Source organism: Leucoraja erinacea, chromosome 10 (assembly GCF_028641065.1).
Source record: "Leucoraja erinacea ecotype New England chromosome 10, Leri_hhj_1, whole genome shotgun sequence".
NCBI lineage: Eukaryota > Metazoa > Chordata > Chondrichthyes > Rajiformes > Rajidae > Leucoraja > Leucoraja erinaceus.
The window spans coordinates 40,655,775-40,682,527 of NC_073386.1; positions in this window are offsets into that span (position 1 = coordinate 40,655,775).

Here is a 26,753-nt window from a genome sequence, read left to right on the forward strand (position 1 = left end):
AGTTCCTGCAGGGGGGTGAGTGAAGTTCCCATAGTGCGTTCGGCCGAACGCACTACTCTCTGCAGAGCCTTCTTGTCCTTGGCAGAGCAATTCCCAAACCAGATGGTAATGTTCCCGGACAAGATGCTTTCCACCGCCGCTGCGTAGAAGCACTGGAGGATCCTCGGAGACACTCTGAATTTCCTCAATTGCCTGAGGTGGTAAAGGCGCTGCCTTTTTTTTTTTTGGGTGGGTACAAATGCTGGCAAGGATATGGTGGGCTGAAGGACCTTTTTCTAAGCTGTCTGTCTCAATGATTCTCTCTTTGACGCTGAGAATCAAAGAAGCAGATCATTTGCTTGGTGCAGATTGACAACATGGACCTTACGTTATGTCATGGGCGTTCCATTGTTAAATTACTCCACTCATTAAATCTTGCTATAAAAATCATTCAACATTGACAATCAACTGTTAGTCATAAAACCCCAACCATTAATAACTGTTAGAGATGAGTTCGGCAGCGATCCAAATAATCGTCATTCTAACATTGACTATGAGCAGTTGAGGGGAAATTACCAAAGAATTGTTTCGCACGCCACCCAACAACTTGATGCTGAAGTTTAAAGCTGTTTCATGGTCTTTGGGCCAGGTATGTGCACCCATCATCCAACAAAGAGACAAAGAAACACTCACAGTGCATCCACTTTAGAGTCAGACAGGCAGAGTTACTCAGCAGGACATGTTTTCAACGAATATGAATGAATGAATGAGTAACGCTGCCTGTATAGGAAAGAACTGCCAATGTTGGTTTAAACCAAAGATATACACAAAAAGCTGGAGTAACTCAGCGGGACAGGCAGCATCTCTGGAGAGAAGGAATGGGTGACGTTTCGGGTCAAGATCCTTCTGTAGGGGCTCGACCCGAAACATCACCCATTCCTTCTGTGTGGATGGCCGTTGCTCGCTAGCTTTGACAGGTCTTGTTTTTGGTCCCCACAGCCCCCTCCTCACTGGGCAAACTAGATGAGGGAGATGGTTTAGTTGCCGACTATCCGACCATGGAGCAGGTAGCATGGGATTACATGGTACCCGTGGCGGGGTGGGGGAAACTCCGGGATTTATGGGCTTTTAACTGCTGGTGTTGAAAGCCCACAGCTAACCAGTGGATAAAAGATGTGTAGGAAGGAACTGGGACAAGATCTATTCCTTTCCAACAGATGTGCTGCCTGACATGCTGTTACTCCAGCATTTTGTGTCTATCTGAGGTTTTATTTAATATGTCATCGGTCGGAGATGGAAACAATGGTGGTAGCATGATATTGGGAGCTGAGACCGATGTCAACATTGCCCAGTGCATGCCTCCCTCCCTCCCTCTCCTGCATCAAATACAATCACACCGTGATTCCATTTCCCTTCACCGTATCTCTGCTTTTCTTTCTCCATGTGGTAGTGAGTTCTACATTCTCACCACAAATCCTTCTGAATCGCTGATTGATGGCCTTCTCGTGTTTATAGCCCTTAGGTTTACATTCTCGATATTGTCTCGCCATCAACCCCACCATAAAGTTAAAGAGTTCAGCCACGTCACCGCTCAGCTACTTAAGAGCCAGGTTCACTCTTCACTGACAGCTCATCCTCATAAACTCACTGATTTAAGGAAGGATGTTAATACAGTGGCTGCAGTTCAGGGAAAGTTTACTCGGCTTAATACCCAGAAAAGCGATTGTCTTATAATGAAAGGTTGGTCAGGATAGGCTTGTATCTGCTTGGGGTCTAGAAGAATGAGAGGGAACGATGGGAACTGAAGATGCTGAGGCTGGATGTAGAGAGCAATATTTTTCCTTATGTGAGAATCTAAAACTAAGAGGGATTTTCGTTTCTCTCTCTGGGTTTTGACTTTATAAATCTCTTCATCTTAGGGCAATAAAAACAAATTCTGGAGGGCAGAGGGACGTAGGTTTCTCTTACGTACAGGGTGATAGGTTTTCTGGAGTGGCAAACGCATTGCAGCCATGTCCAGACTGAGAGTCGAGCTGTTATGTTAAATATATTAACATAACACCGAGTGGTCTCCCCCTGCTCCTGATTTGTGTGTTCATGAAGCTATTCTACATGGACTGGTGCTTACATGTCTATTAAACTTGAACAGACCATCATACTCTACATCTCTTCACTGAGACTCTACACTGAGGCCCAAACCCGTATTCATATTTACAGACTTCCATGGCAATTTTGTCCATAAATACACAAAAATCACTCAATATGGTAAATGTGCCTCCACAGTGTTGTAATGAACAGCATCAAAAGCATGTAAGACTGAGAAGAAATAACAGGTTCTAAAAGTAGAGGGATATCTTGCACTAAATGTTGTACCCTTTATCCTTTCTCTGTGCACTGTGGAAGGCATGTGTATAGGAAGGAACTGCAGATGATGGTTTATACCAAAGATAGACACAAAATGCTGGTGTAATTCATCTGGCCAGCCAGCATCTTTGGGGGAAAAAAAATAGGCGACGTTTTGATTCTGAGCACTCGCAAAAGGCCTCTTCTACTGTACACCATTCTCCATTTGCAAATGTGTTAATGAGATGGTAATATTTATTTAAATATTCTGAATATATTATGTGATTATGCTTGTTTTCGCTCTTCTGGGACAAGATCTTTATCCAGTTAACGACTTGTTTTGTTTATTATCTTTGATCATTACACAGAGTATTGTAGATACACAAAGGAGGTACCATGCTTTCCCCAACCAGGTCCGATGAGAGAACGTAATATAATCTGGACTGACACATCAGTAGTGCTGTGTGTTACACAATCTTTGGGCATTCCAGAAAGGCTACAACGCTGTAATACTATATTCTGCACTCTGGTATTTTTTCTCTTTGCAGTACCAGTTGTACTTATGTATGGCTTGATTGTACTTGTGTATGGTATGATGCTGAAGAAGGGTCTCGACCTGAAATGTCACCTATTCCTTTTCTATAGAGATGCTGCCTGACCAGCTGAGTTACTCCACCATTTTGTGTCCATCAATGGTATAATTTGACTCAATAGCTCACAAACAAAGTATTTGCTTTACCTCAGTACATGGGACAATGACAAACCAATAACCTGCTTATTGTTATTCCTCATGAGACTTGCTTGCTGTATTGGTGAATATATACAATTTATGTTGCTGTTTGCCAGCCCTTTCAACACTCTCCACTCTCCCCTCTCCCCTCTCCCCACTCACCATCAACAACACCACAGTCACATCTGTGGAGTCTTTCAAGTTCCTGGGAACCATCATCTCCAAGGATCTTAAGTGGGGGGCTATCATCGACTCCACTGTCAAAAAGGCACAACAGAGGATGTATTTACCATAGCAGCACAATCTGCCACAGGCAATGATGGTCCAATTCTACAGGGCCTTCGTAGAGCCTGTTCTCACCTTCTCCATCATGGTCTGCTTTGGCTCAGCCACCAAGCACGACACCTGGAGGCTGCAGCGAATTGTCCGATCAGCTGAGAAGGTTATTGACTGCAACCTTCCCTCCATTGATGAACTGTACACTGCAAGGGCCAGGAAGCTAGCGGGCAAGATCATCTCTGACCCCTCTCACCCTGGCCACAAACTCTTTGAATCACTTCCTTCTGGAAGGTGACTCCGGATTGTCAAAGCTGCCACAGCCAGACATAAAAACAGTTTTTATCCACGAGTAGTTGCTCTACTCAACAGCCAAAAATCTGTAGCCTCCCTTTGGTATTTTGTTGGTCCACATGCTTGATGAATTGTGTTTTATCATTAATGTTTTATTATTATTAACGTTTAGTGTTTTCTGGGTCATTCGTAACTGTCACTGTATGTCATGTTGTTACTTGTGGGCGGAGCAGCAAGGCAAATTCCTTGTATGTGAATACTTGGCCAATAAACGTACTTACTTACTTACTTACGAGGGCGCCGTCCTGTACAGGTATGGCTGCCCAGCCTGTAGCTGTCCGTTTTTTCATCTCTTTTTTTAATTTTTAGTTAGTTGAGTTTTTGTTTTTCGGAGTTCTAGTCTTTTCAGGGTCCCTACCTGGTCAGAGAGGCGGCTTTTCTCCGGGCTGCACCTTCGACCCGTCCTCGCGGCCTACCGGCAGGCCTGGAGCGGCGTTTCCTGAAGGGAATTATCATAATTATAATAGTACTTTATTAGCCAAGTATATTTTGCAACATACTAGGAATTTGATTTGCCATAGTCATACCAATAAAGAGCAACAAGACACCCAAATATTTTTTTAACATGAACATCCATTTTGATCAAGAACATAACATGAACGACACCTCCACATTCCTCACTGTGATGGAAGGGAAAAAAAACTTCAATCTTCTTTCCTTCTTTGTTCTCCCGCAGTCGGAGCACTCGAGCCTTCCGTTGACGGAGCGATCTTGGCTCCCGCTACCAGTGGTCGAGCCTTCCACGTTGGAGCGATCAAGCTCCCGCATCGGGTGGATCTCAGCTTCTCACGCCGGGCGATCGGACCCCGGGTCAGGGCAGGCCGAACCTCCTGCTACTTTGGAGCTTCCCGAGATCAGTCTCTACCCAAGACAGCGAGCTCCTCGATGGTGAAATCCGCAGGCTGCAGTGGTAGCGTTGATCCCAGGTAAGGGATCGCAGGTTCCAATGGTAAGTCCATGGCCCCGCGGTGGGGCTCAAAGTCAATCTCGAGCAAAGGCCTCCAGCACCATGATGTTAGGCTGCAGAGCGACCGGAGATACGATCCGGAAAACAATCGCAAAAACTACCAGCAAGGTAAGAAATTGAAAAAAGTTTCCCCGGACCCCCTCCCCACCCCCCACATAAAACAAACCAGAGAACATTAACACATACTTTTAAAACACACTAAAAATAACAAAAAAGATAGTGCAAAACTAGAACCCCAATGCCCCCAGGTCTATGTAGTTCAGAGCACATTTGGAGCTTGTAGTGTTTAATAGCCTGATGGCTGTTGGGAAGAAGCTGTTTCTGAACATGGATGTTATAGTTTTCAGGCTCCTATATCTTCTTCCCAATGGCAGGAGTGAAATGAGTGTGTGGTAGGGTGGAGCGGGTCTCAGACGATGCTGCCTACCTTTTTGAGGCAGTGATTCCTGTAAATCCCTTTGATTGTGGGTTCTACAGTGGAGAGTATTTTGATTAGTTGCATCATCGTCTGCTTTGATAAATTGAACACCCCAAAATGTAGGAGACTGCAGAAAGAGGTGGACATTGCTCAGACCATCACAGGTATTGAACTTGCCCCCATCAAAGGGATCTACAGGAACTTATTAAGAAAGAACTGCAGATGCTGGAAAATCGAATAATTGCTGGAGAAACTTAGCGGGTGAGGCAGCATCTATGGAGCGAAGGAAATCGGCAACGTTTCGGGCCGAAACCTTTCTCCTGTGAGGGTGTGGGGGCGGGAAGAAGAAAGGAAGAGGAGCCAGAGGGCTAGTGGGAAAGCTGAGAAGGGGAGGAGACAGTAAGGACTACCTGAATTTAGTGAAGTCAATGTTAATACCGCTGGGGTACAAACTGCCCAAGTGAAATATGAGGAGCTGCTCCTGCAGTTTCTGGTGGTTCTCACTCTGGCCATGGAGGAGACCCAGGAGATCAGGTTGGTTAATGCGGACCGAGCGGTGGTGTTCGGCGAAGCAATCGCCAAGCCTACGCTTGGTCTCTACAGGAAGATTTGCCTCAAGGAAGCAGTTAATATCATCAAAGATCTACATCTCCTGGACGCACTCTCATCTCACTGTTACCATTGCGAAGAAGAAACAGAAGCCTGAGAACTGTTACCTCTAGATTCAAGAACAGCTTCTTCCCGTCAACCATCATCAGGCTCTTTAAACACGCAACACAACCCTAACCACAACCCTACCTCACCCCCAAACTACAATGGATGGTGTTTAAAGGTTGAAGTAGATTCAAGATTCAAGAGAGTTTATTGCTATTTGTCCCAGATAGGATAATGAAATTCTTGCTTTGCTTCAGCACAACAGAACATAGAAGGCATGAATACAGAACACATCAGTGTATCCATATACCATTATATAAATATATACACACATGAATAAATAAAACAGATAAAGTGCAAATAAACAGATAATGATCTATTAATGTTCAGAGTTTTGTTTGAGTTGCGTTCAATAGCCTGATGGCTGTGGGGAAGAAGCTGTTTCTGAACCTGGTCGTTGCAGTCTTCAGGCTCCTGTTCCTTCTACCTGAAGGTTGCAGGGAGATGAGTGTGTGGCCAGGATAGTGTGGGTCTTTGATGATGCTGCCAGCCTTTTTGAGGCAGCGACTGCGATAGATCCCCTCGATGGAAGGGAGGTCAGAGCCGATAATGGACCGGGCAGTGTTTACTATATTTTATAGTCTTTTCCGCTCATGGGTGCTCAAGTTGCCGAACCAAGCCAGGATGCAACCGGTCAGCATGCTCTCTACTGTACACCTGTAGAGGTTAGAGAGAGTCCTCCTTGATAAAACGGACTCTGCGTAATCTTCTCAGGAAGTAGAGGCGTTGATGTGCTTTCTTTATGATTGCATCAGTGTTCTCGGACCAGGAGAGATCTTCAGCGATGCGCACGCCCAGGAATTTGAAGCTCTTGACCCGTTGATATAAACAGGACTGTGGGTCACCATCCTACGTCTTCCAAAGTCCACAATCAGTCCCTTGGATTTGCTGGTGTTGAGGGCCAGGTTATTGTGCTGGCACCATTTGGTCAGTCGGTCGATCTCTCTTCTATACTATAATAGTTTGCACTATTATGGTCTGGTTACCTAGAATAACTGATAATTGCTTGTTTTATTATTTATTACTATATACATTTATTTGCTGTTTTGTTAGCATTGGTTTAGTTCTCTTTAGTTTAGAGATACTGCGTGGAAACAGGCCCTTCAGCCCACCGAGTTCACACTGACCAACAATCACCCATATACCAGTTCTATCCTAAACACAAACATAGGAACAAACCTACACGTCTTCGGAATGTGGGAGGGAATGGGAACACCCAGAGAAAACGCACGCGGTCACAGGGAAAATGTACAAACTCTGGACAGTCAGCACCCGTAGTCAGGATCAAACCCGGGTCACTGGTGCTGTAAGGCAGAAACTCTACCTCTGCGCCACTGTGCCGCCCCCAGGTTAATGTACCTGTAAAAGCTGCAACAAGTAACAATTTCATTGTTCCGTTTCCAGTGCCTATGACAATTAAATACTCTTGACACTTGATCTCTGCATAGTTATAGCCTCCTGTCCCCATCAGATGTATCCCCATACATCCTTTTAATGTGAACTCGAGCCATCTGATTACAACACATCCACAACTGTTAATTATGTTCCACTTGTACTCACGACCCAATTATATATTTACAGAAGGATTTTTTTTCCTTGCTTTGTGCGTAAAGTTTCTGCACTGAATTTAGTTCAGGATTAGTTCCGTAATCAGAAAAAAAGTTATTTCAACCCAATCTTTCACTTAACCCACTGCCATCTGATTAACTTTCCAAATTTTATAACGTCTGCGCATTGCACCTTTTTGCATTGTGTTCCTGTATCTGGCAGGAAGATTAATAGAGATGTATTATTCCCAGTGAGATATCCTGGTCCTCTCTCTCTCTCTCTCTACCCAGACCACAAAATTTTTTAAAATGTATTTATATTCTACTATTAACTGTACATATGTGCATTGGTGTCGTGTTGTATTTCTTTTAACGGAGGAGAAGCAAATGGAATTTCGTTGCTCAGTTTTGTGCAATGACAATAAACATATTCTATTCTATTCTATTCTATTCTAAACACTTCACCCCACCCTTACGTCTTCACTTGAAAGATCCTGATCCCTCATTAGTTCCAGCTCCATTCCTCAATTGCCCCTGAATCCCCACAGCCTGAGATGAATTTATAGCCTTCTCTATTTTAAAGCCCTCTGAATATTAGAACATTGATCATGGAACAGTAGCTCTCTCAAGAAGGGTCCCAACATAAAAGCTCCTCAATCCATCTTCTCCTGTAAATGGAAAAGGACACAGTGTGAGAAATAACTCAGTGGGTCAGGAAAAATCTCCACAGAACATGGAGAATTGAAAATTGGGAAACTTCTTCAGACTTCTGCAATTTTTTGTTTCTACATTTTGACATCTGCAGTTCCTTTATTTCTATATTTTCATCTCCTGAGATGCTGCCTGACCTGCTGAGTTACTCCAGAATTTTGTGTCCTTTTCTATAAACCAGCATCCGTAGTTCCTTACTTCTGCATTGTCCGGTAAAAAGGTTGCTTGACGGCCAGCATGGACTCTATGGGCGGTAGAACCTGTTTCCCCACCGTGTGATATTTGTCCTGGACTACAGACAGGCCTGGGTGAGCGTGTGAGAGGCACAGAGGGTCTGGGGATCCCAGGATTCTTGGGTTAACATATGATGAGCATCTGATGGCACTGGGCCTGTATTCGATGGAGTTTAGAAGGAAGTGGGCGGACCGCATTGAAACTTATTAAATAGTGAAAGGCCTGGATAGAGTGGATGTGGAGAGGATGTTCTCACTAGTGGGAGATTCTAAGACCAGAGGGCGCAGCCTTGGAATAAAAGGACATCCTTTTTCGAAGGAGATGAGGAGGAATATCTCTAGTCAGAGGGTGGTGAATCTGTGGAATTCATTGCCACAGACGCCTGTGGGGGCTAAGTCAATTGTTATTTTTAAAACGGAAATTTACAGATTCTTGAATAGTAGGCGTATCAGGGGTTATGGGGAGAAGGCAGGAGAATGGTGTTGAGAGGGAAAGATAGATCAGCCATGAGTGAATTGCGGAGTGGACTTGATGGGCTGAATGGCCTAATTCTGCTCCTATGACTTATGAACCAATGACTGTGCCGCCTGTAACCACCGTCGCTGACAATTCCCCCTCAGTTTTTCCTTGCATCAAATGTATCTGTCAAGTTGCCGAGTCACACGAGCGGGGAGTGGGGCTGATGGCGGCAGGCGTCGACAGGCACCTAGTTAAAGTTAACCAAGCTTGAAATTATGTTTTAAAAGGAATCGGGTCTGAGCTGAAAGGCGGGACGGACGGGGGGGATGTGGATACGGTTCTGTCCGTCTGAGAGAAGGATTGTGAGAGCTCGCCTCATCCAGCAACGGACGGGGAGGGGGGGAGAGAGGGGAGGTATCATTAAACTCCCCCCCACCCCTCTGCATCAGGCGGATACGGGTCTGTAACTGCTTCCCAGTGTCCCGTCTGCATAGAGGCGCTCCACTGTGAGTGGGATGGGGGGGGGGAGACTGTGCTCGTCCCCTGGGCCGGTGGAAGTAGAGCATCGACTGGGGACAGGCAGAAGGAAGAGGATGAGGGGAGGAGAGGAGAGGATGAGTGGTTGGTGGGTGCGCCCGTGGGCTGCCCAGTGTCACTCTGCGGGGGAGGAGGAGAATGCAACCTCCGTGAGGTTCCCGGAGGTTGCAGGTGGTTGCCGGAGGTTGCAAGTAGTGGAAGCAGGTAGGGAGACTGACAAAAACCTCCGGGAACTGCACGGAAACCTTGGGTGTGGCACCAAGTCTCCAGAGGTTTCCGTTCAGGTTTCCTAAGTGGGACAGGGGCATAACAGCGGCAGAGGCCCGGGTTCAAACCTGAGCACGGGTGATGTCTATACAGAGTTTGTACTTTCTACGGCTCGGTTAATTGGCTTTGCTAAGAATAGTCAATTGTCCCTAATGTGTACTATAATGCTAGTGTACAGGGATTGCTGCTCGGCGAGGACTAGGTGTGCCAAAGAGCCTGTTTACGAGCGCTATCTATAAACATGAACTGAACTGAAATGACAGCTGAGAGCCAAACGCAAGGGTCAGGAGTCAAATCTTAATTAAATTAAACCTTACTTGATCTACCCCAGATGTGCAAGACTTTAATTAACCAGATGAATTTTGATGACATCCAATAATTTCATTTTATTGTTAATGAGATGAGACTTTGCAAACACTAGTTTTATTTCATGACTTGAAATCTTGCCAAAGCGAGATTTGATCTCATCTGGATCAATCGTCTCAGCTTGCTGGCAGTCCAGTAACTTAACCACTATGCTATCACATCCCAACCTACATCTCCAACTCTCTATCTCTCTCTATCTCTCTGTCTCACTCTCTCTTTCCAATGTGTCTTCAGGGGCCTCAGGGCAAACCAAAATAAACTGTGCCAAAAATGGTGCAGCGGTGGGGCAGCTGCCTTAGAGCGCCAGAGACCAGGGTTCGATCCTGACCACGGGTGCTGTTTGTACATTCTCCCTGTGACCAAGTGGGTTTTCCCCGGGTGCTCCGGTTTCCTCCCACACTCCAAAGACATGCAGGTTTGTGAGTTAATTGGCTTCAGGAAAAGATTGCAAATTGGCCCTAGTGTGTAGGATGACGCTAGTGTACGGGGTGATCACTGATCAGCACGGACACAGTGGGCTGAAGGGCCTGTTTCCACGCTGTATCTCTAAACCAAACTAAACTGAACTAGGCAGCCTGGCTGACTAATTGGCATTTCAATTTTATTTTTATTGTTGCCCGTGAAAACATATTAGGCAGAAAATGTGTAGATTAAATGCAGCATTGATACTGCAACCATTGACATGTCTCGCTTCAGACAAGGCAAGGCTTCAGGCAATAGCAGCAGCCCTGCAAACCTATTGCATTGCTTGTTCCTCCATGAGCTGGCTTGTGGTTGACTTCACCCTTTGGGTCAAACCCGAATCCATCCTGGCTGAACAGCAGAGAGTGAATGGCAATCTGTGAATAGAGTGAATAGAGCTCCTGCTTCATGACTCCAGCGACCCAAGTTCACTCCTCACCTCCAGTGCTGTCTGTGTGGAGTTTGCATGTGGGGTTGAACCAGCGGGCTGCTATTTAAATGCTTGGCTGCAATAGTCCCGAAAACACTCTTCTAATTCCCCCAGGTATGGTTAAGATCCAGACTCCCAGTACTGAGAGGAGGAGGGGAGGAGAGGAGGAGGGGAGGTGGGTTATGCATTGAGCAAATAATGGATACCTTGCCTCAACTTACTGTTGCAGCTGCACAGCTAACGTCACCAGTTTAACCTGTTAGTTGGTCACCTCTGCCCCTTCCATGTGAGGCATACTGTTCTCCGGTTGCTCCAGTTTACTCCCCCAATCCAAAGACCTGCAGGTTTGTACGTTAGTTGGTTTCTGTAAATTGTCCCCAGTGTGTGGGGAGTGATGCAAAGGTGGGATAACATGGAACTAGTGTGCAGGTGATCCATGGTCGGCGTGGACTCGGTGGGCCTAAGGTCCTGTTTCCACGCTGAATCTTGATAACTCTGTACTGGAGCTGTGAGGGAGCTGCTCTGCCACCTAACTCTCTATGTTTCCCTCGTCTTTGTTAAGGGTTTGGACACGCTAGAGGCAGGAAACATGTTCCCGATGTTGGGGGAGTCCAGAACCAGGGGGCCACAGTTTAAGAATAAGGAGTAAGCCATTTAGAACGGAGACGAGGAAACACTTTTTCTCACAGAGAGTGGTGAGTCTGCGGAATTCTCTGCCTCAGAGGGCGGTGGAGGCAGGCTCTCTGGATGCTTTCAAGAGAGAGCTAGATAGGGCTCTTAAGAATAGCGGAGTCGGGGGATATGGGGAGAAGGCAGGAACGGGGTACTGATTGGGGATGATCAGCCTTGGTCACATTGAATGGCGGTGCTGACTCGAAGGGCCAAATGGCCTACTGCTGCACCTATTGTCCATTCTCTATTGTCTTCCACTATAACGTTACCAACTCTTCACTTGTTGTGTCCTCACTGACAGCCACCTCGGGGTTGGGTTGAAGTCTGAAGAAGGGTCTCGACTCGAAACGTCACCGAGTCCTTTTCTGCAGAGATGCTGTCTGACCCACTGAATTACTCCAGCATTCTGTGTCTATATTCAATGTTTATGCCATTGGGTTGTAAGCCACACAAGTGGAATATTAAGTGCCGTGTCTCCATTTCCCAGTATACCGTGTAGTTGTCAATGGATCTCAGTGCTTGCAATATATCACAGTGCAGTGGTTATTGGATCACAACCATTTAAATTATTACTCTATGCACAGTGGGGGCATCATTATCATTGCTACAGCAGATGAGAAGACATTTACTGGGGACAAGTGTAATAGGTTGCCTCCGTGCAGTCATTAATATACATGACAGACTCGTGTGTGTGGGTGCACTGAGTTTATAACCAACCATTTCTGAGGAAAGTGAGTTAAAATTTCATTACTGCAGATCGGATTTGAATTGAATTGTTAAAACACTGCCGTCCGTGAAATAATACACATCCTGTTAATTGTCCATAAAAGCCTGAACTGCTGCCTGATGTTTATTCAGTGGTTAGCCTGGGGAAACCTCCTGGTGTCCTTTAATTCCGTTTCGAAAGGGTCGCAGGAAGGCTTGCAGCTGGCCCATCGCTGGAGAGGAGGATAAGATGTTGCCGGGACTCCCAGCAGGGATGGTGGGGACGGAGAGATCCGTGATCCAGAGAATTTCCAGAGCTGCAGACCAAGGAATGCCAGCATCATTCCCTGGTCAGCACTGCCCTCTGCTGGTCAGTGGAAGGCAGGGAGTAGAGGGGAATGGGGAGATGCCCAGTGGATCAAATCAGGGAATGGTTTTAATCACAATCCTGCTGAGGACTCTTGATGGGTGTCCTTGCCACTGGCATTTTACACTGGTTTAGTTTAGTTTAGTTTAGTTTAGTTTAGTTTAGATATAGAGCCGACCAGCAATCACCCAGAGATTAGTTCTATCACACACATTAGGGACAGTTTACAGAATCCAATTAACCTACAAACCTGCACATCTTTGGTATGTGAGAGGAAACCAGAGCACCCGGAGAAAACCCACAATGACAGGGAGAACAGACAAACTTGATACAGACAGTACCCATAGTCAGGATCGAACCCATGTCTCTGTGAGGCAGCAACTCTACCGCTGCACCACTACTACAGCATTTTGTGTCTTGTTTAACAGAAAATGCAGGGGGGGGGTGTGATTATCTCATGGAGATACATGAAACTGGTTTTATTTGGCCTCGTGATGTCACCCAGGCTCCGTATGTGTACAATCACCGATGCTGTCCGTTCACACAACTGTTTAGATTCTCACACTTCCTTACAACATGGACATTGCTCATTGTGTCTGTGCCAGCTCAAGGGCCTGTCCCATTTACGCGTCCTTGGCTCGCAAATTACGCAACCTCGTGGTCGCTTGAGGCGTACGGGCATCGCATGGCCACGCAGGGCCGGTGCCACAGAAGCGCGGAGGGGTATGTAGTTGTACGGGGCCGGTCCCGACATCGCGCGGGGCTCCGAAATTCTTGCAGTGAACAAAATCATCGCGCGCCTATGGCCTGTCGCGGAACTGACGGCCAAAGAGGGACAGGCCCAAGACCCTGGCAAGATGCAACGTCTCACCTTCAACAGCAGCAGAAGCAGGCAAACGATCGCCGAGCTCGGCCTGGGGCTCACGGCCGTTGCGGTCCGGATCCGCCCCCACTTCTACTCCCAGAGCAGGGCTAAGAAAATTGAAGATAGACACAAAATGAAGGAGTAACTCAGCAGGACCGGCAGCATCTCTGGAGAGAAACAATCGGTGACGTTTCGGGTCAAGACCCTTCTTTCAGACTGAAGAAGAGTCTCGACACGAAACGTCACCCATTGCTTCTCCCCAGAGATGCTGCCGGTCCCGCTGAGTTACTCCAGCTTTGTGTCCATCTTCAAATGACGTCACGCGATCCAGACGGCTGTGTGGGCGCATGTAATCGCGCCCGACCTTCGCTCGACCGTCTCGGCTCAACACGACCATGAGGTCGCGTAATTAGCGTGCCAAGGACATGTAAGTGGGACAGGCCCTTCACAGAGCAATCCATTCCCCCACTATATTGTCCTTGCCCCTATTCTCATCAGCTCTATCCTGGATACCACCACTCACCTGTATCAGGGACAATTAGCTGTGGCCAATTTCCCACCAACACGCATGTTTTATGGGTGTGGGAGGAAACTGGAGCACCCCGGGGAAACCCATGCAGACACGAAGGGAACGCACAAACTCCACACTACTTTCAAAGTGACCGCTGTAATTTACGGAAACAAAATCTCACAAGCAGCAAGCAAATTGTAAAAGGGGAAAAAAGCATACGGCTGGCAGAACTCAGTGTCCAGAGCAGCATCTGTGGAGGCAAACGAATAGTCAATGTGGCGGATTGAGACCCTGCATCAGGGCTGATCTTGACATGAAATGTTGACCATTCCCTCCACCTCCACAGATGCCGCTTGACCTACTGAGTAAATACAGCAGTTGGGTTCTTGTTCCAGGTTCCGGCATCTGGAGTCGCACATCTAAAATTTAAAGGACTTACTTTTGTCTAATCTCATACAACAAGATGATTTAAGGAAAGCAAATGAAAAGGAAATATTCATCATGGTCAGGCAGCATCTGTGCATAATGAAGCCAAGTCATTGTTTCCAATTGATGACCTTTCATCAATTCCAAAATGCTCCTTGTTGCCAACTACCCAATAGGGCAACAATTCATGAGAAAACAGTTCACTGTTAATTATGAATGAATATGAATAAGTTTATTGGCCAAGTATTCACATACAAGGAATTTGCCTTGGTGCTCTGCTCGCAAGTGACAACATGACAAGTGACTGTTAGAAATGATACATAAAACATTAAACATTAATAATGAGCTAACTAAATCAGTCTGAAGAAGGGTCCTGAAGAAATGTCGCCTACCCACGTTCTCCAGAGATGCTGAAGATAGATACTCAATAGATCAGGCAATATCTCTGGAGAAAAAGCTTGGGTGACATTTCAGGTCGGGACCCTTCTTCAAACTAACCTTCCCCTGAGATGCTGCCTGACCTACTGAGTTACTCCAGCACTTTGTGTCCTTTTGTGTAAACCAGCAGCTGCAGTTCCATGTTTCTAACTAAATAAGTGTGTTGGCCCAGGGAGTTGCATAGTCCTGCAGCAAGGGAACAGGCCCTTCAACCCATCAAGTCCATGCTGACCATCAACCAGCCACCTGCATTAATCCCATTGTATTCTTCCCACTTTCCCACCAATTTCTTCCCCCCGCCCTCCCATCAGATTCAACTTCTGCAGATTCTACCACTGACTCAGGGCAACCTACAGTGGCAAATGTACAACCTGCACTTGCTTGGGAGGTGGGAGAGAGCAGCAACTGTGCCACACAATGCTCTCCTCAAGAAATACTGGGGAAGGTTGGCAGGAACAAGTTGTGTCAATGTCGGGGGGTCTCATCCTGGAGGCAGATGGGTGAACTGTAGCTGTAGTTTAGTTTAGTTTACTTAGAGATACAGCGCAGAAACAGGCCCTTCAGCCCCCGACCAGTGATCACCCCGTACACTAACACTAACCTACACACTAGGGACTATTTACATTTTTTATCGAAGCCAAACTAACCTACAAACCTGTACCCGGGTCTCTGGCGATGTTAGGCAGCAACTCTACTCACTGTGCCACTCCTGTAGTTTGAAGAAGGTCCCTTTCCCTCCACAGATGCTACCTGACCCGCTGAGTTCCTCCAGCAGTTTGTTCTTTGCTCATAAATCAGACATCGTTTAAGAACGACTAACTCGTGAGCCATTTAACTGCATCCATCTCCGCAATTAGAAGCAGTTTAATTAAAAGCAACTTATTTTCTCTGCAGGGTGATTGCACAGGCTGTTGGTGAATGAAAGGGTGATGTTTCTGAGTGTCATAAAGCTTTAATTGGCCATCGTTACATCCCACACAGTGGTTCCTCTCCAGTTTGAGCTGAAGGGCTGCGTGCATTCGAGATATCTCATGTTCCATTATTCTTACAATGAACAGGATTATGTGAATCCAATTAAGCTTTTATCCAGTTCAATAATAAGGTGTAATCCCCATGCATGGCAAATGAAAGAATTAATGAGGGTATGAATAAGATGCTGGTAATTAGGTACATTTTAATGATCCCGAGCTAAATGATGTGTTCGGCCGTACTAATCATGGTATGCAGTGCGATGTGAAGCTGCTCCATCGATGTACAGGAACGCTATGAGTGGGCCTGAGGAGAGGTACAGAGTGCCTTAGCTCAGCTCCACGTCACTGGTGAGTGAACACATTGGAGTCATCCTTTCACCCTCACCCAATGCATCCACCATTGTAACTAACAATCCATCAGCTGCATCCACCCTTGTTGCCTCCTGAGCAGACAGCTGAAGGAATATGGTACGATGCATGTTACTGTGCCAGCTGGACCACCTCTTGGACACAGGCACTGGAGGTCCCATGCTCTGGAGGTCTCAATCCCTGAATATCTCAGTCTATGAATGTTTCAGTCTCTGAATGCCCAGTTTCTGAATATCAAGCTTCTGAAGTCTTCCAATTCCTAAAGGTCCCAGACCCTGAAGGTCCCAATTCCTGAAGATCCAAGTTCCCGAAGGATATGGTCCCCAAAGATCCTAGTCTCCAAAGGTCCTGGTGTCTGAAGGTCCCAGTCTCCGAAGGACCTACTCCCTGAAGATCCCAGTATCTGAAGGTCCCAGGCACTGAAGATCCCAGTGTCAGAAGATCCCAGTCCTTCAGACCCTATCCCTTAAGATCCCAGTGCCTGAAGGTCCTAGTATTTGAAGACTTCCAATCTGCACTTCATCTTTAGAGGCTGATCATTACTCTCTTGTCGTTCAATTCAGGTGTCACATTTACCAGCACAACACTCTCCCACTCTCAACTCTTTCTCCATAATTCTGCAACTGCCTCGCTCCCTGTTTATTGGATAGAAGAATATGTACTCTAGACAATTGATCCACTTACAACAATGCTGAGCCCAATTATGAATTACCAAAAACTCATCATTTGTAACAGGCTCCATGAGTAATCCGCACACGTTGAGGCTACTGTGCTAATGTTTTGCCAACTTCTCATTTATGTGCTATCAGTTAGTTCAAACTAATGGCATATACTGTATAGTTAAAGCAATCTCCTTGGTTTATCAAGTTAAACCAATGTTCAACCTCCTCTGTCTGTGCGTGATCTGTATCGTTCCATTCCCAGCATATCCATGTACCCATCTAAAAGCCACGGTGGCACAGCGGTAGAGTTGCTACCTTACAGCACCAGAGCCCCGGGTTCAATCCTGACCACGGGTGCTGTCTGTACGGAGTATGCACATTCACCCTGTGTCCATGCGGATTTCCTCTGGATGTTCGTTTCCTCACACACTCCAAATCCATGCAGGATTGTAGGTTAATTGGCCCCTGTAAATTGCCCCTAGAGTGTAGGATAGAACTATTGTATGGGTGATCATTGGTCAACGCAGACTCGGTGAGCAGAAGGGCTTGTTTCCACACTGTTTCTCCAAACTAATCTAAACTAAAAGCCTCTCAAATGCCATTATCGTATTTACCTCCACCACCACCAGGCACCCACCATTCACTGTGTACAAAACCTGCCCTGTATATCTCCTTTAAATTTTGCCCTCTCACCTTAAAGCTATTCCTTCCACTCTTTAACATCTGCACATTGACAAATGGTTCTGTCTGTCTACAGAGCACTCCAAATGCAGTCTAACCAACATCCTATTTCTGACTCTTATACTCAATTCTCTACCTATGAAGGCAAGCATACCATATGCCTTCATTACCATATAATCTACTTGTGTTGCCACTTTCAGGGCTTGGTTCTCAAGATCCCTCCGCACATCAATGCTGCGTTCCAGCACCATTTCAGATTAAACAAAAGCACAAGGTACAATGAAAATCTTGCTTGCGGCAGCATCACAAGCACATAGGCTCAGACAAGATACAATACATAAATTAAAGAAAAGTTATACAAAGTGCCAAAGAAAATGACTGCATTTACGTCAAACACAATTAGTTCACGGAAGTGCAAGGGATGGTTGGTACTGATTCGTTTCCGATATAGGATTAGGGTTGGTTCAAGGCCCTGATGGTTGTGGGACAGTAGTTATTCCTGAAGCTGGAGGTGTGAGACTTCAAGCTTCTGTACCTCCTGCCTGGTGCTAGCGAGTGCAGAGTGAGTAAGAGCATGAGCATTGTCGATTTACGGGAGCAACCTTTTTGAGGCAGCACCTCATGTAGATGTTTTCGATGGGTGGGGAGGATTGTGCCCATGATGGTCTGGACTGTGTCCAACGCTATTGCAGATCTGTGCAGCCTCCTTCCTCTGCCCGCCTTTGACCACGGGATCCATGATACCCCAGGGCTCGACTCCATAAAGCCATCTTTGGCAAGATCTTATGATAACCCAAACCAGCAAGTTACATTTACTCAGCCCCCATTTCACAAGAAAGTATCTCACAGAGGAAGGGGCATTATGATATAAAGTTTGGCTCAAGGCCACGTAAGCAGAATGTTGGTAGTGACCCAACTTTGGTAGTTTAGTTTAGTTTAGTTTAAAGATGGAGCATGGAAACAGGCCCTTCGGCCCACCGAGTCCATGATGACCAGTGGTCCCACTACACTAGCACTATACTACACACTAGGGACAATTTTCAATTCTTACCGAAGCCAATTAACCTACAAACATGTATGTCTTTGGAATGTGGGAGGAAACTGGAGCTCCTGGAGAAAACCCACACGGTCACAGAGGGAACATACAAACCACACGCAGACAGCATTCGTAGTCAGGATCGAGGGTTGTGTAGCGGTAGAGTTGTTGACCGCGTAGCTTTTCTCCGGGTGCACACACACTCACACTTACACACACACAAACACACGCACACACTCACCACAAGACATGCAACTTTGTAGGTTCATTGACTTTAGTAAAATTGTAAATTATCCCTAGTGTGTAGGATGGTGTTATGCCCCTGTCCCACTTAGGAAACCTGAACGGAAACCTCTGGAGACTTTGCGCCCCACCCAAGGTTTTCCTGCAGTTCCCGGAGGTCGCCGGAGGTTTTTGTCAGTCTCCCTACCTGCTTCCACTACCTGCAACCTCCGGTAACCACCTGCAACCTCCGGGAACTGCACGGAAACCTTGGGTGGGGCGCAAAGTCTCCAGAGGTTTACGTTCAGGTTTCCTAAGTGGGACAGGGGCATTAGTGTACAGGGTGATCGCTGGTCGGCGCAGACTCGGTTGTCTGAAGGACCTGTTTCCGCGCTGTAGCTCTAAGCTCTGAAGCATCCGGCCTGCGTATTACTGGGCCACCCACTCCTGCAGGTCAGTCCCGTCAGTGGGATAAAATGTACTCGGGGATTGTCAAGGCTGACTTGACATATTTGAACAAGTTGACATATCCAGCATGCTCCTCATCCACAGCCATATCCCTAACTGAGCAGTGAAACCACAGAACTCCATTCTCCTCCCACCACAACCCTCTCTTATGAAAACCAGTTTCAGGAACATCTTCTTCCCAATAACCATAAGGCTATTGAACACTATGAAGTCCAAACTAAACTATGAACTAAGGTACACAATAATGCTGGAGAAACTCAGCGGGTGCAGCAGCATCAATGGATCGGAGGAAATAGGCAACGTTTCGTTTCGGCCCGAAACGTTGCCTATTTCCTTTGCTCCATAGATGCTGCTGCACCCGTTGAGTTTCTCCAGCATTTTTGTGTACCTTCGATTTTCCAGCATCTGCAGTTCTTTCTTAAACTATGAACTGCCTTGACTGCAATAGGGACTTTGGGCTTTGTTTTCTTTTTGCAATATATTTTTTTAATGTATTGAACTTTTTTTTAATGTTTGTTGATTACATTATGCTGCTGCTGCAAGCAGGAATTTCACTCTTCCATTACGGGACACTTGTCAATAAAACACTCTCGGCCCCTGTGGTGGATGGAGCGGAACACAGCCAACCGCAGTAACCTGAAGCCATCACAGGGTGGTGCTGCAACCCAGGTAATGCAATAGTAACCTCCAGCAAACTGGAACCATTTGCACGATTACTTGGATTTCATGTCCGTAAGTGATAGGAGCAGAATTAGCCCATCAAGTCTACTCCGCCATTCAATCATGGCTGATCGATGTTTCCCTCTCAACCCCATTCTCCTGCCTTCTCCCCATAACCCCTGACACCCGTACTAATCAAGAGACTGTCAATCCACCTTGAAAATATCCATTGACTTGGCCTCCACAGTCGTCGGTGGCAATGAATTCCACAGATTCACCACCCTCCACCTAAAGAAATTCCTTCTCACCTCCACACCAAAGACACGTCTTTTTATATTCTGAGGTCACGGCCTCCGGTTCTAGACTCTCCCACTAGTGGAAACATCCCTTCCATGTCCACTCTATCCAGGTATTCAATATTCGGTAAGTTTCAATGAGGTTCCCCCTTCAATATTTGCACTACCTTTGGCAATTCCAACAAAGTTGCTAAAGGAAATGTCAAATTAATAAAAAACACTGCAGATGCTGGATATCATCTGAGTTCATCAGAACAGGGACCCTTGCTGTTAACTATGACTCTCTCTCCACAGATGCTGCTTGACCTGTTGAGTGTTTCGAGCATTTTATGTTTGAAATGTGTGGAGAGAGAAATATAATGAATAGCAAGAATCCCAGTCCTGATGAAGGAGCTGCCACCAGAGTTTGTAGGACCACCATCTTTAGATGGCACGGTGACGTTGTGGTAATGTTGGTGCTTTGCAGCGCCAGAGACCCTGGTTCGATCCTGACTACGGGTGCTGTAAGTTTGTACGTTCTCCCTGTGACCATGTGGGTTTTGCCCTGGTGCTCCGGTTTCCTCCCACACTCCAAAGATGTACAGATGTGTAGGTTAATTTGCCTCGAGGCAATTGGCTTTGGTAAAATTAATTGTAAATTGTCCCTGGTTTCTAGGATCCTGCTAGTGTATGGGGTGATCGAAACGAAACTAAACTAAACTAAACTAAACTGAACAACTGGACAGTTAGCTTTTACTGAGATGGGATGGGGATAAGAAGGAGCTAGGTCACCATGGAGAGCTCCCACTTTCTCTGACATCTGCCCGCAAAGATGAAGGGCTTATTCTTTGTGCCACCTGTGGAAGGTGCTCAACCAGCAGGCCGGCACTCCCTCAGTGCAGCTCCACCCAGGCCTTGAGATCAAACTGATATCCTTTCCCATCTGGGAACTTGCTGTGTGCACCTTGGTTGCCGTGTTTCCTACCTTAAAGCAGTGACCCCACTGCTAAAGCACTCTCGTCAAAGTCAGGGGCTGGGACTTGCATTTTCTGTAGTTTAGAGATACAGCGTGGAAACAGGGTGTTTGGCCCACCAAGTCCGTGCCGACCAGCGACCACCCTGTACACCAGCACTATCCTACACACACTAGGGGCAATTTTACAATTTTAGCAAAGCCAATTAAACTGCACGTCTTTGGAATGTGGGAGGGAACCGGAGCACCCAGAGAAAGCCCACGTGGTCACAGGGAAAACGTACAAACTCCATACAAACCACGGCAGTAATCAGCATCGAACCCGGGTCTTTGGAGCTGTGAGGCAGCAATTCCACTGCTGTGCCATCCATGCCACCTTCTATATAGTCCTTGCTGTATATAAATTGCTTGTCTTCACGTTAAAGCAAGAACCACAGAGTGAAAGCAGTTCATTAGCTGCTGCCGCCGGTGAACTGAGATTGTGAAAAATGCGGAAGAAATCCCCCATCTTAAACACCCGGACCAACCAGCCACGAAAACAGAAGATGCTGGAAGCACTCGGTGGATTTTCTGCTCTGTTAGCCCAGATCATTCTCCCTGTAGAATTCCACCGAGGTGGAGTGGCTGAGAACGGGTCTTCTTGAGATCTTGGTAATGACCTTGATGGGAGACGGGGCAGGTGCTGATGGCCCACAGGATTGAGCCCAGAGGGGAACTGATACCCTGCTTGATGCTCACTGGGACATTAGCTCTCATGGCATTCACACTAAGGGGCTTTATGACGGCACTCTACTGATTGATTGAAAGATACAACATGTAAACAGGTCCTTTAGCCCATGGCAACCATCAATCGCCTGTTCACTGAAGTTCTATAGCAATATGGCAATAAGCATTTCACTACACCTAGTGTGTATGTGACTAATAAAATACCTTTGATACTTTGATACTTCTATGTCATCCCTCTTTTGCACCAGGGACAATTTACAGAGGACAATTAACCTACAAACCTGTACGTCTTGGGAGGAAACCGGAGCACCCGGTGGAAACCCACACAGTCACAATCCGAGGCAAGGATTGAACCCTGACGCTGTGAGGCAGCAGCTCTACCAGCTGTGTCAATGTGTTGCCCAGTGCAGGGACAGGGAAATTTTAAATGAATGGTCAGCAGACATCTTGTTTTCTTCTGGAATCACAGGAGAGGTGGGGAGAGTGTGTTGATGAAAGCAGGAGGATTTTCTTTTTCTTTGCTCCTTAATGCCCCTGTCCCACTTAGGAAACCTGAACGGAAACCTCTGGAGACTTTGCGCCCCACCCAAGGTTTCCGTGCGGTTCCTGGAGGTTGCAGGTGGTTGCCGGAGGTTGCAGGTAGTGGAAGCAGGTAGGGAGACTGACAAAAACCTCCGGGAACCTCCGGGAACCTCTGGGAACCTGCACGGAAACCTTCGGTGGGGCGCAAAGTCTCCAGAGGTTTCCGTTCAGGTTTCCTAAGTGGGACAGGGGCATTACACTCTCTCGCTCTCTCACCTCACCTCTCTCTCTTTCACTGCAAGTGTGCCCATGCCGTGGTCTAAACACTCAGCACTTAACACAAGAACAATTGAGGCTGGATGGTCTGTGAGAGTGATTCACCTCCTGACACCCCAGAGTCTTCACTCGATGTACAAGGCCCAGGCAAGGGACGAGTCAGGAAACTCTGCACTGGGCGGCAACAAATAGCTTTAGGTTCATTATTGTCACGTGCACTGAGGTCCAGTGAAAAGCATTGTCTTGCATGTTATCCAATCATATCAGATAATAATATACAACACTACAATCAAGTTAAACTCAAGTATAATAAGTAGAGCAAAGTGCAAGATAAGGAGAGCAGAATATCATTGTCAGAACTATAGCGCAACAGTTCCACAGACAAGGTCCAATGTCCGCAATGAGGTAGAGGAGAATAGGTCAGCACCCTAGCTGTGGAAGGTCCAACTCTCAAGAAACTCAACACATTCTCAGTGAAGATTGCTTGTCCATCACTTTCTTGAGAGCAATTAGGGATGGACAATAAATGCAGGCCTTGCCAGGGATGCCTTGACCCTGAGATGTAAATGATACACTTGTGCTGGAGAACAGTTCTTGTCTCAGAGCAGCAGTTGGGCGACACAGTGGCACAGCGGTAGAGTTGCTGCCTCACAGTGCCAGACATCCCTGTTCGATCCCGACTACGGGTGCTGTCTGTACGGAGTATTACGTTCTCCTCTTGACCGCAAGGGCTTTCTCCGTTTCCTCTGGTTTCCTCCCACACTCCAAAGACGTACAAGTTTGTACATTAACTAGCTTTTGTAAATTGTCCCCAATGTGCGAGACAGTGTACGGGTGATCGTTGGTCAGCATGGACTCAGTGGGCCGAAGGACATGTTTTCAGGCTGTATCTCTAAACTTCTGTTGTCATTGGAAGGAGCTCTGATGAATTGCAATGGCCCAGTGTGATGGGCTGTTGCTTATGAATTGAGTGTGGGGAGATACTCAGCCCACAGCCATCATTGGCATTGTAAGCAGGCTGCTCTGTAGGAGTGGCAGTGGATGGAGGGAGGATGTTGGGTCAGGGTAACCCAATGTCAACCACAGCTTTGTTTAAAGTGGCCTGCAGTGTGTTGAATCAAAGTGCACATGAGCTGAGCTGGCCAGCAAACCAGAGCAACAAGGGAGGATTGACCGAGCTGCCATCTCTGCTTGACGATCAGTGTTCCCTTGTGAACTCTTACACTGCGAGCTCAACAGAGAGATTCCTTCAGGGCTGATGGGGCCCTAATAGACCGTAACTCACTCCAAACTCATGACCGAGTCAACATAGATAGCAGGGCCTTTCATAAACTTCCTCCGCCCTGTGTTTGAAGCCGTATTATTTTCCCACTACTTGTGTGATACTCGGGCTTTAGAATTCAAGTCATTGGGAATCAGCAGAAGGGTTACTAATCTACCGGGATTCTCCACGGCTTTCCCAGAACTAATGCTTAGCCTTGCAATCATTGCCTTGAGCAGCTGTCCTGGAGAGAAATAACAGCAGCATTGAACCACTGTCTACACTTCCTGACAACATGTTGCCTTGTGTTGATGAGAATAATGGGAATAGAGGTAAAGACTGGTTGTCCATGAGGGGAGGTTGAAAGTGGGGTGTCTTGCAGTGGGATTTCTCGGAACAGGTCCCATCAGGGGTGGCGCAGTGGCGCAGAAGTCGTGTTGCTGCCTCACAGCGGCAGAGATCCAAGTGTGATCCTGATTGTGGGTGCTGTCTGTACGGAGCTTGTACGTTCTCCCCGTGACTGCGTGGGTTTTCCTCAGGTGCTCCGGTTTCCTCCTACACTCAAAAGACGTATAGGTTTGTATGTTTATTGGCTTCTACAAATTGTAAATTGTCCCTGATGTGTAGTATAGTGTTAGTGTACGGGTGATTGCTGGTGAACAGATCAAAACCAGGGGCAAAATCTCAAAGAGCTCAGAAAGGCCATCATTAATGAGATCAACTCCAAACAGGAAGGTATTTTTCTATGGAAGATAGACACAATTTGCTGGAGTAACTCAGTGGGTCAGAAGAAAAGGAAAAGGTGACATTTCGGGTCAGGACCCTTCATCAGACAGTATTTTTCCATGTTGTCGTGCCAACATGTTGTAAATCGATTGAAACTTGCAAGTTTATGTTTAGAGGTACAGCATGAACACAAGCCCTTCGACCCAACGAGTCCATACTGACCATCAATCCCCCGTTCACAGTAGTTCCCTTTTATCCCACTTTTGCACTCATTCTAAGGGCATTCTGTTAGAGGCCAATTTACCTACAAACCTACAAGTCTTTGGGATGTGGGAGGAAACTGGAGCACGCGGAGAAAACCCACGCAGTCGCAGGGAAAACGTGAAATGTCCAAACAGACAGTACCCGAGGCCAGGATCAAACCCGGGTCTCTGGTATTGTGAGGCAGCAGCTCTGCCAACCTCGCCACCATGCCACACATAGATTGGAATGTCTCAGGGTTATAAAGTATATGAATGTCAACGACCATGATGAAAATCTTATGCAAGAACGTATGTAATATTCCATGGCTTGAAGAGCTCACACCAACTTCCAGCCAAGACCCAAACACGTTAAACAATCTGGAGAGTCTAATATAGGCCAAGTACGAAGAGAAGATTGAAATAAAAAGAGAAACGCGTGAAAAACTCAGAAGGTCAGACCACATCATGGAGTTATGGAGCCACGGAACAGGCCGTTTGTCTGGTCACCTCTGGCCACCATCCACCCCAAAGTACTGGCATTTCCTGGCATGTTTTGTGCGTGTGACCAACACCCCAGAAATTATTGATGGGCAGAAAGGTCAGGGTGTACAATCATTGTAATTAACTCTCATTCAAACATGGGACAAGTCAGATTGGACGTGAGAAATGTGTGTGATTTAAAGGGACACCGTTCTCATATTTTATAAATCCACTCCTCGTCATTTCACTCCCTTAAAACTCTTGCTGTCGGCAGCCCTGAGCCCAGCTTGAAGCATCGGGGCACTGACATCGACAGCTCGTGGGACCTGCTGTACGGTGCGGGTCCGTGCCCGATCAGGTCTCTCCACAGCAGAGGCAGCTACACTGTCAAATCCCTCCCCCTCCCCCACACCACCTTGATCCCATCTGCCTTCCCTCTCCACCTTCCAGATCTGTGCCAACCCAGCATCTTACAGGGAGAAATATCAATAAGGTTTTCTTAAAAAACAGAGGATGCTTCAATTTCATGATTCTTTATTGGTGACCCCTGATTTGATGTTGAGGCCAAATGTCACACTCACTTTGCGCAGCAGAAATAGGTGAACTCAAGTTTCCAGACGCCTGCGTTTTCCAACATCCTGCGAGTGTTTAGGGTTAGAACGGAGATGAGGAAAGACTTTTTCATAGTTGTGAGTCTGTGGAATTCTCTGCCTCAGAGGGCGGTGGAGGCCAATTCTCTGGATACTTTCAAGAGAGAGCTAGATAGGGTTCTTAAAGATTGCAGAGTCAGAGGATATGGGGGGAAGGCAGGAACGGGGTACTGATTGGGGATGACCAGCCATGATCACATTGAATGGCGGTGCTGGCTCGAAGGGCAGAATGGCCTACTCCTGCACCTATTGTCTATTGTAGGAACGTTTAATTCATGACTAACCCACCTGCCCCTGCCCTGAGACTGCATGATGTGTGTGAGGAGGGAGCTTTATTCTGTATCGAACCCATCAGTGCCTGTATGGGGAAAGCTTATGTGGGAGCTTTATGTTGTATCAAACTCATGCCGAACCCTGCCTTTCGTTTTCCTTAACAAGGAGCTTTTATTCAGTTAAACACAGATACAGAGTAATAACAAAATCAAGACTGCCATTGGCAGTTTACAGACAACAATCAAACAGTTATTAGATTAAAACGTTGTCAGCTTTATCTACAATGCACTCTAGCCCCCGCGGCGAACATGCGTACACGGAGGGCCTCCAGAGACCCCCATGGACACCACATGTCCCTGGAGAGGGACGCGCGGGCAAGGATGTAGGCCCAGAAGAGGGGCAGGCAGTCGGCTTAGGCAGAATCCGCGACTGCCCACTGCCTGTCGGCCCTGCCCCGGGAGCGTGCATGAAGCAATGCAGAGGGAATTTTAATCTGTATCTA